At 45.6% G+C, this 12,634-nt stretch overlaps 2 long non-coding RNA genes across 2 annotated transcripts; one reads left to right on the top strand and one right to left on the bottom strand.

The window, feature by feature from the left end:
* Positions 1 to 223: 223 nt before the first annotated feature.
* LOC147583991 (uncharacterized) lies at positions 224 to 3,227 on the bottom strand. The gene is made up of 2 exons (XR_015255058.1): positions 3,051 to 3,227; positions 224 to 484 (listed from the first exon to the last, which is right to left on the bottom strand). It is a non-coding gene; the product is annotated as an uncharacterized LOC147583991 (long non-coding RNA).
* Positions 3,228 to 3,319: 92 nt separating this feature from the next.
* On the top strand, positions 3,320 to 7,722 carry LOC147583992 (uncharacterized). Its single transcript, XR_015255060.1, has 3 exons — positions 3,320 to 3,464; positions 6,708 to 6,884; positions 7,486 to 7,722. It is a non-coding gene; the product is annotated as an uncharacterized LOC147583992 (long non-coding RNA).
* The last annotated feature ends 4,912 nt before the right edge of the window (positions 7,723 to 12,634 follow it).

Consider the following 12,634-nt stretch of genomic DNA (forward strand, 5'->3'; position numbering starts at 1 on the left):
ATCCAGGTATATATTTTGGGCCGAGTCTCGGAGTGGGCTGGTATCTCACCTGTGGGGCCTGGGCACCTTCTACCCATTGCTCCCAGCTGTCCACACCCTGCCTCCGGTCATGCATGGAGGCCCAGGACTCAGCATGTCGGATCCACCACGAGGTTCAAAGTGCATTCAGGGGAAATCTGCCAGCCACCACGAGAAAGGAAAAGAAAACTCAGGGAGTCCCTGGGACACTTTTAGTGTCTGTGGGAATTTTATTTGGTGAAGTTGTTTACATCTGTCTCCGTAAACCCGCCCCAAGGGGGAGGGTGAACTCCATATCTTCTTCAGCTCCTTGGAAATCATGGTCAATTCCACAAGCCCTCTGTTCCTTGGCACAGGGGATACGTACGTCCGCATGGTTAGTGGTGTTCAGAGCTGGTGTTTTCTGGACCGAGGAGGAGACAGAAGGCCGCGTTAGTCCATCAGGCCATCCAACCAGGGGCTCCTTCTGCCTGTTTCGGGCAGAAAGTCTCTTAAATTGATTAGTTGTCGTTTTCCAGCTCTCGGCGAGGACAGAAATCACTAAAAATCTCATTTAAACTTCCCAGTGTAGTTCCCAAGCAAATTCACAGCAGAGGTCAGTCCTTCTGCAAGATTGCTGGTGAGAATTCCTCATCAGAACAGAGGTATTTTTCTCCATTGCCGAACCCACTACCTTCCATCAATTTTTCTCGTCACCTCGCCCGCCTTATTATGACCTTCATGGGATAAAGGAAGTACAGTTCGAACTCTTTTTTTCTGCAGACGGCGCCTCCCTGTGTATGATGTGGTTAATATTGATTATACACTGCAGTCAACCCAGGGAGCCCGGTGTATCCCCCCTCCCAACTTCCTTTCCTCCCTCCGGAGACCATTTTCCACCTTTTACCTGTTCTCAAATGCTACTCTGGGTATTTATTCTTTTAAAGTGGAGTCACCACTTCTAACTGTATTTATTTAGAGCCCAGACCCACCAAGACGACTTTATGTCAGTGAAGCGGAATCCGATGAGAACTCCTGCCGCTGACAGGGAAGCTGGGTGATCTAATTTACCAGCAACTAAAGATAATTCTCTGCATGGGCTCTGGGTCCCTCTGGGTTACTGACTCAGAGGTCAATTGAAGGAGAAGCAAGGCAAGGCTGGGGTCACCTGCTCCTTTCTGATCTGCGTTCTCTCGTGTAGACAGTTTAAAGAAACACGCGATTTTGAGCCAGGACGTAAAATTCCTTAATGAGTTTATGTACAGATGCCCAGCATATAGGGATGGATGAGAATATTGACAATTAGTGACCTTGCTTTCTTCTATATGCTTTTCCAGTGATGCTAAATTCAACTTCAGTCACTTGGGTTTTCAATGTTACTTTAAAACTCCCCATCACCATTAGCTTTTTCGAGGCTGATTTGATTGTAGGGACATTATTCCTGAGGCTACGGGCGTATACTCTTCTCCATCTAGCTGACTTTAGCATAAAAATAAAATTGAATCATAAGCAATGAAATTTTATCTATTCAACTCTCTTCATTCCCAGCTGGAGTTAATAACGCTTGATTTTACTCCTTCTCCCTAAATGGCATGAAATATATGAAATTGAAATTAACACATCTCCAAGATGATTAGGTCACAAATAGGTTTTATTAAATTTACGTGCTCCGTGTTGGTTCTTTCTTAACCACACAGTGAATGTGGCACTAGACCTCCTATTTTTATTATCGAATTATGGTAATAGAGAGAAGTAATTTTTTTTTTCAGTTACACACTAACAAACAAAGCAAAGGAAGGCAACGTGAAACGATAGCAGAAAAGCAGTGATTGCCATGACATCAGTGGTGGGAATGAGGGTGACAAGTTCTTATCAATCGATCCATTGCTCTGTGCTAAGTCCTCTGCTCAGTACTCGAGCGCAGACTGGTTTTGACTGCATAATCCTGGCGTGGTGGGGAGGATAATTGCATTTGAAGAACCAAGGCATGTCTGCCATCATCCGTCAAGGAACACGGGAGCCATGCAGGGCGAGGCGCTGGCCAGGGGAGGAGGAAGAAGGGAATGTACGAGAGGCACGAGCATGTACAAGAATGGCATTTTCGGAGAAGGTCGAGGAATCTGTGAAGCACAGTCTGGGGCTTGGGGGGGACAGAGGTTGACAGCAAATACGGATGTTGGCCTTGGGTGTGGAACCTGACATTCTGAGGGGCCCAGGATGTGCCCGGGTGCCCAGAATGGGGGCGTTTGGTGGCCCCGGGGGGCAGGAGCGAGGGCGTGCAGAAGTCCTGTCCTATGGAAGCCTTAGAAGCTGGGCTGCCTGCGCAGGATTTCTGGCAGTGACCGTTGGTTCAGGGAGGTGGGAAGAGACGCGGGGGGTTGGAGGTTAGCTCAGGCATGCCGTGTGGAGCAACTGACGCTGAGGGAGAGCGGGGGCCTGACCCTGACCCAGGAAGTTGATGCACCCCTGACCAGGCAGGTCAGGTAGGTTGTGCCTCTGGGGGAGGGGCGCTGTCCCCAAAGGTGAGTTTCTGGAAAGCAGGAAACAGACGCCCCCGTGGGTGAGCTCAGTGAGCACCGAGTCTCGGGGAGCTGCGGGCCGTCACTGGGGCACAGGTGCTTGCTGACTCACGTGCCCACTGCAGTTTGGAGTCTGCACTTGACCGTGACTTCCCAGTGTCGTGGGGGGACAGTGGAGCCCTACGGTACATCCCTTTACACCGAGAAAATCAAAATTTCTCATGGTAAAGGCAACTTCCTGTTCCAGGAGCCAGACGGCACACACCCTTTTTGGGATCTGCCAAGAACAGCTCGGAGAGGCCCAGTGCATTCAACGAGAGTTGACGAGCCTCGTTTCTGGAGCCAAGACTGATGGCCATCTTGGTGGTGGAAGGTTCCATGCACTACGGGCCCTGTTCAGACAGCTTCAGTGGGAAGACGTTTCAGAGCTTTGGTCACATTGTGCAGATCGTAGTACTTTAGAGTGGAGGGAGGGGAGAGGGACAATTTCGCGGCCTTCCGGGCCAGTCACATTTTGTTACCGTCACTAAGAACTTACCTGGTGTCCAACAGGCAGTTCCCTGGATGGGGCTGGTACTCAGTCTCCCTCTGTCGCTGGCCCGGCGAGGCGTTAGCGTACTCTCTAAAGCTGAAGCTAACAGTTTGCGTTTTCCTCGGATGAGGGTGGTTTGGACTGAGATGGTCTGCTGAGCTGACCACTGTCACGTTTACTGGGCGACCCATGGATATCTGAGAACATTCCAGAACCTAGAACAAGGAGAGGCCCACCTGAGCCCCTCAGGCTTGGCCGTACCCCCCTTGTAGGACGAACCCATGTGGCCAAGTGCCCCTTCAGGAAAGCTGTTTACCTCACCCGGCCCGCAGGCTGGTCTGTGCTCAGTTAGACACGTCCTCACCTGGTCAAGTTCTCAGGCGAAGGGACCCGGGCACAGAACCCTGAGGAATCTGGTGAGAGGTTGGCAAAGTTCAGGGGCCCTCAGGTGGTCTGACGCTGACTCTTCTTCTCCCCTCACTTTTCCAGGGAGACTGAAAGCCATTTTCACTTCCTGGGACCAAATTCCCCTGTAACAGGAAGCATTTGCTCCAAGGGCCTGGGAAGCCATCGCCCCACTCACCACACTCAGACTTTAAGGGGGAGTCTCGGTTCTGCTCCCCTCTTGCCGGCGAGGTGATAATCTGCGTGCATTTCCCAGTTTGGTTCTTTTGAGCCGATGCTACTGAACACGGTCACTTGCGGTGGAAAACGTTCAGGCTTCCACAAGCGCAGCCTTATTTTGCCGCATCCCACCCCGGCAAACTGGGGGCAATATTGGGAGATTTAGTACATCGGGGGGGGGGGAAGTAAAGAAAAGGTGCAGTGCTGTCAGAGTCAGGCTCAAAGCCCGGGGGGGGGGGGGACTTGACCACCTGTGTGACCTCAGACAAGGCACTCTCCCTCTCTGAGCCTCCAGTTTCGTCCTTTATAGGTCAGCAGCAAGACCAGAATCTTCCAGGGTCACCCGAGGGACTGACGGAGAGACTGCATGTGAAATTACTATACACTGACTGTCGAGACGGTGGTGGCATTGTCATGGCCATGCTTTTCCACACAAGAGATGCCTGGATTCATCACACTGCGCAGGGGCAAAATCAGAGTCAGCAAACCTTGTGCAGAACATCAAAGGGGCTTCAGATTCCAGAGGAGAATAGACAGGGCGGGACGCAGCAGGGGCCATGCATCACTTACGCTCTTCAAGTGACAAGATGGGAAGTGGGGGCCTCTGCTGAGCTCCGCAGCCACCGGCAGGAGAGCGTGGTCCCGTGAGGGTGGGGCTCAGACCGACTCTGCCTTCTGAGCAGATCCTGAGCATCACGTAGCTGAAAGAGAGTCAGGGGTGCGCAGGAGGCTGATAAATTTGTGTGAGCATTTCCTCCCCCAAATCTGAGGTTTAAAAATGGGAAACATGAAGCGAGAGATTAGATGTGTTTTTAATTGTGCTATTTCAGTTTGCAAATTGGCAAAAGAATAACACTATCACCTTGTTGGAGACAAAAATAAGTCTTACGTACGTATGTATTTACTTTTGAGTGGAAGGCCAGGGTGTTATTTTCAGAACCAAGAAGTTGCCGCATCTACTGTTAGTAACACACTGAGAATCTGTGTTCGCAATGCTGGGAGGCTCAGTGAAGACCTTACACATCATATTTTAATAACTATATTAATGTTCTAAAGATGAACAACAGACAGGGGCTGATCATAAAACGGTTAGAATGATGTATATGCATTGTTTAACATTCTTTCAGTTAATAAGTATGAGCTTTAATAACATTTCCAGGTGTTTTAATTTTTTTAATATTTATTTTTGAAAGAGAGAGAGGCAGAGCATGCGTGGGAGAGGGGCAGACAGAGGGAGACATCGAATCTGAAGCAGGCTCCAGGCTCTGAGCCATCAGCACAGAGCCCGACGCAGGTCTCAAACCCACGAAGGGCGAGATCATGACCTGAGCCGAAGTCAGATGCTTGACCCACTGAGCCAGCCAGGCCCCCCAAAGATTTTTTTTTTAATGGTCACTGTTATTGTGTGGATGGATTCCTTTAAATACAAAGTTTTCATGTAATGTAACTTCACATTCATTGACTTACATGTTTGAAATTGAGCAAAAAGAAACTGCCTCAGGTGTTTGATAATCACTGAGTCAGTCACACACCTAGGATTGTGCTTGTGAAACAGGCTTTTCAGTTCTGCACCTGAGCAAATTCATGCTTCTGGAGGTTTTGCAAAATTTTTCAAGACACAATCTGAGCATCTTCAAGCTAGCAATAAATGTCCAAAATGAAGAAATCTCCCCCTATTCAGTAGCAGTAAAATACCCCTTCCTCTCCCCACGCCACGGCTTAGAGTTCACTGCACACACACAATTATGTTTGAAGGAAGAACAAACTTTCTCCTTGTCTTGTATTTAGAGCGGAAAATCGATCTGATTGGTGTTCTAAATTACACATTGTTTGAGAAACAGGTAAATAAGTGATTATTTTATTTGGCTTCTAAATAGCCCCGAATATGCTGGGTGAGTACAAATGGTTTAGAAGTGATTGCAGGGGATTTCTGTAAAAGAGAAAGATGTTATTTCTAATTATGTATTTTAACTTGTGTGGGCATGAAAACATCAGATTGCCTTGAGGTTGCCACGGAAGCATTTCTTCGGTTGATTTTTTAAAAAGTTAATGAGTAAAATATATAGCATGGCTGAAAGAGAATATGTGTAATTAGACCTTGGAGACCAAATGCCATTATGACAACATTTCCCAGTAGAAAAAAAAATATATATGTAATCAATTATTTAAAGTATATAAATTTAAATATATAGAGCTATATAAACCTTTTTACCATATGTAAGAGAGAATAATTAGTCAAAAACAGATTTTGCTATTTGTGTCATGAATTTCTTTTTGTTTCTCTGAATAGGGCATCCAAGGAGGGGGAGGGGGAGGAATTCTGGTGACATTTTGTTTAGTGAGGAAATTTAGGTTTACTGTTTTAAGATAAAAGGTTATGATTAGGACAGACACTGAAGGCCTGAAAAAATAAAGACTATTGAAATTGTTGAGAATATGAGGAAGACGTAGCACAGTCTCTGGGAGCTCTGCTTCCGGAGTGACGTGGTATCTTCTGGCTCTGGGGACCCCCAAGGGCAGATTGTTCAAGCCACCGATGGCATCGCCATGCAAGATATTGACTCAGGCAGATGAAACAGACATGCAGAGATTGAAAGATCTGCTACTTCTTCTTCCCATAGTCTTGTAATGGCACGTCCATGCACGCTCTTCAACCATGTCAAGACCCCCCACTTTCTCCTTGGACTCCCTGTAACCAGCAACGACCTCTCTCTTGTTGACCTCCACATCCACATAGGTGATACACCACCTTCCTTTCTTTTATTTCCCCACCTCCAGTAATCTGAGTCTGTCTCTCACCTAGGCCTGCCTGATAAAGGCATTACTCGTCTGTAATCACCTCTATCTTTCTAGAATACCCTTCAGGTAGCCATGCTCCGCAAAAACTCTCCAAGCCCGTCCCACCCTTTGCTTCACCGGGAAACAAGTTCCTGGGTGCTGGCTTGTTCTTCTGTCTACACGATTTTTCCTCAGAGAGGGTTTCCCTGACCACCCCATCAAATTCTAGCCCCGTCTTGCTTTGTTTTTGCTCGTAGGAGGTGCAAAGAAGCTCCCAGGCTCTCATCACACTGGAAGAGTGCTTCACTGAGATGAGAGCCCCTCAGGGCAGACCCCTGCTCCTTGCTCACCAGCCGGTCACATCCCTGTGACAGCTCCCTGTATAAGAATGACTAATTCCATAAAGAACCCACACAGTGCCTGGCATATAGAAGGTGATTAACAGTGTTCATCCACTTTCCTATTTCATGAAATAGGAATGAAAAAAAAATATTTCAGTAACAAAAGAAAAAAATCTCCTATAGAAAAAGCTGTGCAGTGTTTCAGAGTGTAACTCAGATGTCTGAGCCATGTGCTAGGTGGGCGGTGTAGACAAATAACTGACTCACTATCTCTTCTCAAATGGCCAAGTCCACATAAAAATGAGTGTCCATTTTTCCTATTTATCAATTGTGTAAAGCTAACCACATGAAAGATAATGAAGCCACATCTCTATGGATACAGATAATCATATGAGAGTAGAAGCCAGATAGCTGCTGTGAAGAATGTTGCGGATTGAGTGTTGGCGCTGGTCCCCCTCCATTTATATGCCGAAACCCTAATTCCCAGTGCGGTGGTACACGGGGGCGGGAGGTGACCAGGCCATAGGGTGGAGTCCTCGGGGTGGGATGCCTGCTCTTATAGGAAGAGACAAGGTGCTTGCTTCCTTGGTCTGCTCTCTGCCCGTTAAGCACGCAGGGAGATGGTGGCCATCTATGAAACGGGAGACCCTCCTTAGACACTAACCATGCCTGCACTTTGACCTTGGACTTTCAGAATGCAGGACTCTGAGAAACAAGCAGCAAATAAAATCTATGATGACTTGTTGCAGCAGCCTGAGCAGAACAAGACCAAGCCATGCATGTTTGGAATCCAGATAGTGTGCATGTCCAGGGAGGAGGCCACACAGCTTACCAACCTCTCCGCGTATGTTGGTCAACGATCCTCGTTTAAAGTTAAGGGAGATTTTCTCTAATTGGCTTTTTCAGCAAACAGTAAAATTCCTTATCCGAATTGTGTTTTCCTTACCTTTGGCTAATGAGGTGAACTAGTGGCATGACTCGTTATTAGGAATTAGGAGATGGGGGCATGTTTAATAAATGATGTAACTCACACGACGTGTACCATGGAGCTAGGGCCTTTTATCTGAGCTGTGAAATTACATATTCAATCATCAGCTGTTTTGCATATTCTCTTGGACTTGGGTTTTTTTGCCAACATTTCAAACATCCCATGCTCAGAACTGTATTTGAGGCTGTTGTCACCCCCTCTTTCCCTGTACCCAGCCTTGCCCAGCCTTCTGAGTGGCAGGGCTCTGCACCCAACTGCAGAGGTGGGCACCGGGGTCTTTGAATGACCCTCTGTGGTGGTCCTGGCAACCGGAGCATCACTGGACGAGTCTGCCAGGCCATCACACTCCATATTGACTCTCCCTCCTCTTCGTATCCCAGGCTGGCTCGTCTTCCAGCTTTGACCTTGAGCAGGATGCATTTGGTGTGTATGTGGGAAACCAGAAGGAACTTTTAGATGTTATAAATATAAAAATTAGAAGACCTTGCTCCATGACACTGCACCCTTCAGTCATATCTCACCTGACTTTTAATAAAGTGAAGAACTTGGGGCCCCTGGGTGGCTCAGTTGGTTGAGTGTCTGCGGCTCAAGTCATGATCTCACAGCTCGTGAGTTGGAGGCCCACATCGGGCTCTGTGCTGACAGCTCGGAGCCTGGAGCTCGCTTCGGATTCTGTGTCTCCCTCTCTCTCTGCCCCTCCCCCACTCGCACTCTCTGTCTCTGTCTCTGTCTCGCTCTCTCTCAAAAATACACGTTAAAAAATATCTTAATAAAGTGAAGAACTCTCCACGGCTGGGCAGACCCCAAGGGCTCTGGCAGGATCACTCTTCTCCCTGGGCCTTACTTTTCCACCATCTCGGTTCCCACTATTCCTTGAGTCTCCCAGAGCTGTCTTCATTCAGTTCCTTAAAAATGGTAAGTGGCTGTCCACTTCATGGCATCCTCCGTGCTATTTCTTCTGTGTCCCACCGCCCCAGGTCTGAGTGCAAATGTTACTCCCCTCCATCCCAGAGCTGGTTTGACCGTCGCCCCCCCCCCCCGAAACCCACTAAGTATCTCATGTCCTTTGTATGATCTTTTCATCATGTCTGTTCTTTCCTCCCAAATGCTTATCACTGTGCGATGCTCTAATGATGTGTGGCCTTAGGTGTGTAAGTCCTGTGCCTCCTGGAGCCTGAAAGTGTCAGTTTACTGAGTATGTCACCCAGTGCCTGATAATGGGGGGCATTCGATGGTGGGGGAATGTCTAGAAGGACGGATGGGTAAGTGTGTGGAGAGATAAAACCTGAGGGGACTTTGAGACAAAAATCCTTTAGGCCATCTGAAGAAAATCAAGCTTAATCACCTGAGAACAAGAGGAAGATAATACACCTTTGTGAGTTGATTTAGAGTGACTCCACGCTCTGCTTTAATCACCTCTTCTTTTATTTTTTGTACACATTTTGCAACAACTGGTCTTGGAAGCTCAACAATATTCTTCCAGGAATAGTGTCAGACAACCCCAGGGCATAATTACGTAGAAAACACAATTTCCCTTGAATAAATACGTCTCTGCAGGTGCTGATTTGGGCATACAAGAGAAATGTGCGGGACCTTGCATTTCCTCGCTGCTACTGGAAGGAACTTATTTAACGTGGAAAGCTGGTTTCCGTCTGTCCTGGTCCTTGAGCAGGGAGAACACGGGGTGCCCGCCTCTTCTCCCGGGAGCTGTCACTTGCACATTATCGCGCCAGCCACAGTTCAGATCCTTATCACACACTTAGGCTTGCCATGTTTTCATCTCGTACTCAGACATATTTTTTCCCCCTTGGATGATAGTAAAGGGCATCTTCAGGCACCCTCACCTCTCATATTGAAGTGTGAATTTGTCGTGGTGGATTAGATTAATCAAAATGGCCTTAGAAGAAAAATCTCCATGTGTGCTTCTCAAACTCAATTTCTGTCAATTTTTTTTTATAGAGACACTACTTCCTGTAGTCTATTCTCACATGCTGTTTTCATATTTCTCATGCAGCTGAAGATGTATTTATCCCAACCCTTGGTGGCTTGCATTTAAGCTACTGTTTAAATTTATGCCCAAGCGGTGAAGGCAAGGGTTAGAAAAATACCATCAGAATTGGAAGCAGGCAAGATTTAAGCTACTTGTCTTCAGTAGAGGAAATCTTTAGAACGCTTGAATTGCCTTCAAACTTCTAAAAATCGTGTATTTGGGAAGTTTAATACAAGCGTATTTGAATAATGGTGCTATACATCTAAAACACTAATATCAAAATAGTTTACCAAAACTTTATCCAAATGAATCAATGTCTTGGAGCGTTTGCATTATTCCTACATTCTCATCTATTTCCTTTGTCAAAGAAAAAAGGACCAAAAAAAAAGGAAGGATAATTAACCAGTAGGATAATATATGGAAAACAATTTTAAACATATATCTTATTAACAAACAAAAAATCAAAAAATACTTTTAATGTTCTCTGCCCAAACTCAGAGAATTTTGTTTATATTATAATTTGGCATTTGAAAATGTTCTTTTTGGGGGCGCCTGGGTGGCTCAGTCAGTTAAGCCTCTGACTTTGGCTCAGGTCATGATCTCACAGTCTGTGAGTTCAAGCCCCGCGTCGGGATCTGTGCTGACCGCTCAGAGCCTAGAGCCTGTTTCAGATTCTGTGTCTCCCTCTCTCTGACCCTCCCCCATTCATGCTCTGTCTCTCTCTGTCTCAAAAATAAGTAAACGTTAAAAAAATTAAAAAAAAAAAAGAAAATGTTCTCTTTGGTAAGATAAAATTGTTATGGTCTTTTTTCTACCTACAATAGATATTTATTATGAAAATAATGGGAGTACTTGCAAAAATAATGTAAAATCACCTACAGTCCTTCTATACATATTTATTTATTCCCTCAAAATGAGATCATAGAGTAAGAGATTTCACAGTTTCCACTTAACAAATGGAAATTTTCCTATGATGAAATTCATTCTGAATTTCACATTTATACCCTCTACTCTAATAAGGAATTTCCTTCTCTTTAAAATATACAATAAAGGGATGGACGCTTTATTGCCTACAGCTTAGAATACATGCTTCACTAGCTCCTCAGCAAAACTCTTACAAATGGAATCATTTCTACAACAGTATTCATATCTTGAAAGAAATGAAATATCTGTAGCCAGATTGCCCTCCAGAGAGGTTGCCTTCATTCAGACATTGATTGAACCACAGAAAAGGAGAGTTCCCCAGTTTTCTCCCAACTTCATCACCAACAGGAGTTATAAGCTCTGTAAGCCCTGATTGACAAGAGAAAATGAAAATGAAATGTCCTTTAAAATGTCAGTACCTTTTCTTTCAGGAGATAATAGTTGTCTGTTTATGTAATTTGCCTTTTTTGGGGGGGGTATTGATATTGGTATGTTTTGGTATTTTGGATATTGGTATTGGGTATTGCCCAAAAGAAAAGAAAAGAAAACAAAACAAAACACCTTTAGTGTTACAGTTATTCACTCTTTCCTGGTCTTCTGCATATCTCTGATGTATGTAACATCCAAATAGGTGTGTGGAACTTGAGCTACTGCCGTGACAGGGAATTTGGTATTAGACTTACTCTGTGGCAATCAATAGGTATAAAAACACAGAAACTATAAGGCAGAGTCAGCAGACATCGGATGATAACCCATGCAGGGCTACAGTATTTGAGAGAAGTTTTCTCCCCGAGGGTGTCTTCTAAACTTTCGGCGCCAGCAGACAGAGCCCAAGCAGAGTGTGGCTGTCTCACAGGATGGTGTGAATAAGAATGCAGAAAGGCGGGGAGCCTGGGTGGCGCAGTCGGTTAAGCGTCCGACTTCAGCCAGGTCACGATCTTGCGGTCCATGAGTTCGAGCCCCGCGTCAGGCTCTGGGCTGATGGCTCGGAGACTGGAGCTTGTTTCTGATTCTGTGTCTCCCTCTCTCTCTGCCCCTCCCCCGTTCATGCTCTGTCTCTCTCTGTTCCAAAAATAAATAAACGTTGAAAAAAAAATAAAAAAAAAATAAAAAAAAAAAAGAATGCAGAAAGGCATGCTAAGGTGACCATGATTTGTAGGGGTTAGGTTACCATTAAAAACAACACCACAGAGTGAGCATGAGCAGGGGAGGGACAGAGAGAGAGAGAGAGAGAGAGAGAGAGAGAGAGAGAAGCCCAAAGCAGTCTCCATGCTGCCAGTGCAGAGCCTGATGTAGGGCTCGAACTCATGAACTGTGAGATCATGACCTGAGGTGAAATCAACAGTCAGATGCTTAAATGACTGAGCCACCCAGGTGCCCCCAGATTGACATTTTAGAACTATCAAATATGATATCTAAAAGTTAAAGTAAGTCAGTGGATAGGTTTAGTGGCAGACTGGGCACAGAGAAAAATAGAATTTATGAATTCAAATCCATGAACATTAAATACACAAATTACAAAACTGAAATAAAACCAAAAGCATAGCCTATGAGTGATGAAATGAGATGGGTAAGTGGTCTAGCACACATATAAACAGACTCTGCATGCATGTGTGTGTGTGTGTGTGTGTGTGTGTGTGTGTGTGTGTTATTTGGGGGGTATTTAGCAAGCTGATTCTAAAACTTACACGAAAGTGTAAAGAACCCAGAATAGTCAGGATACTTTTGAAAATTAGACAACATGGTCTGCTGGATATCAGGATATTATTCTTGACCTTGGATATTATTCCAAGGGTATAATAGTTTGGATGGTAAAGACAGGAGCCAAGACAAAGAAGAGTAATGGATCAGAGCAGGGACTGTAGAGAAAGATGCACACCTGTGCTGACAGTTGATTTACGACAAAGATAGCCATTTACATAAATGGAGAGATGATCATGG

This window comes from Puma concolor, chromosome A1 (assembly GCF_028749965.1).
Source record: "Puma concolor isolate L17-30 chromosome A1, mPumCon1.1.hap2, whole genome shotgun sequence".
NCBI lineage: Eukaryota > Metazoa > Chordata > Mammalia > Carnivora > Felidae > Puma > Puma concolor.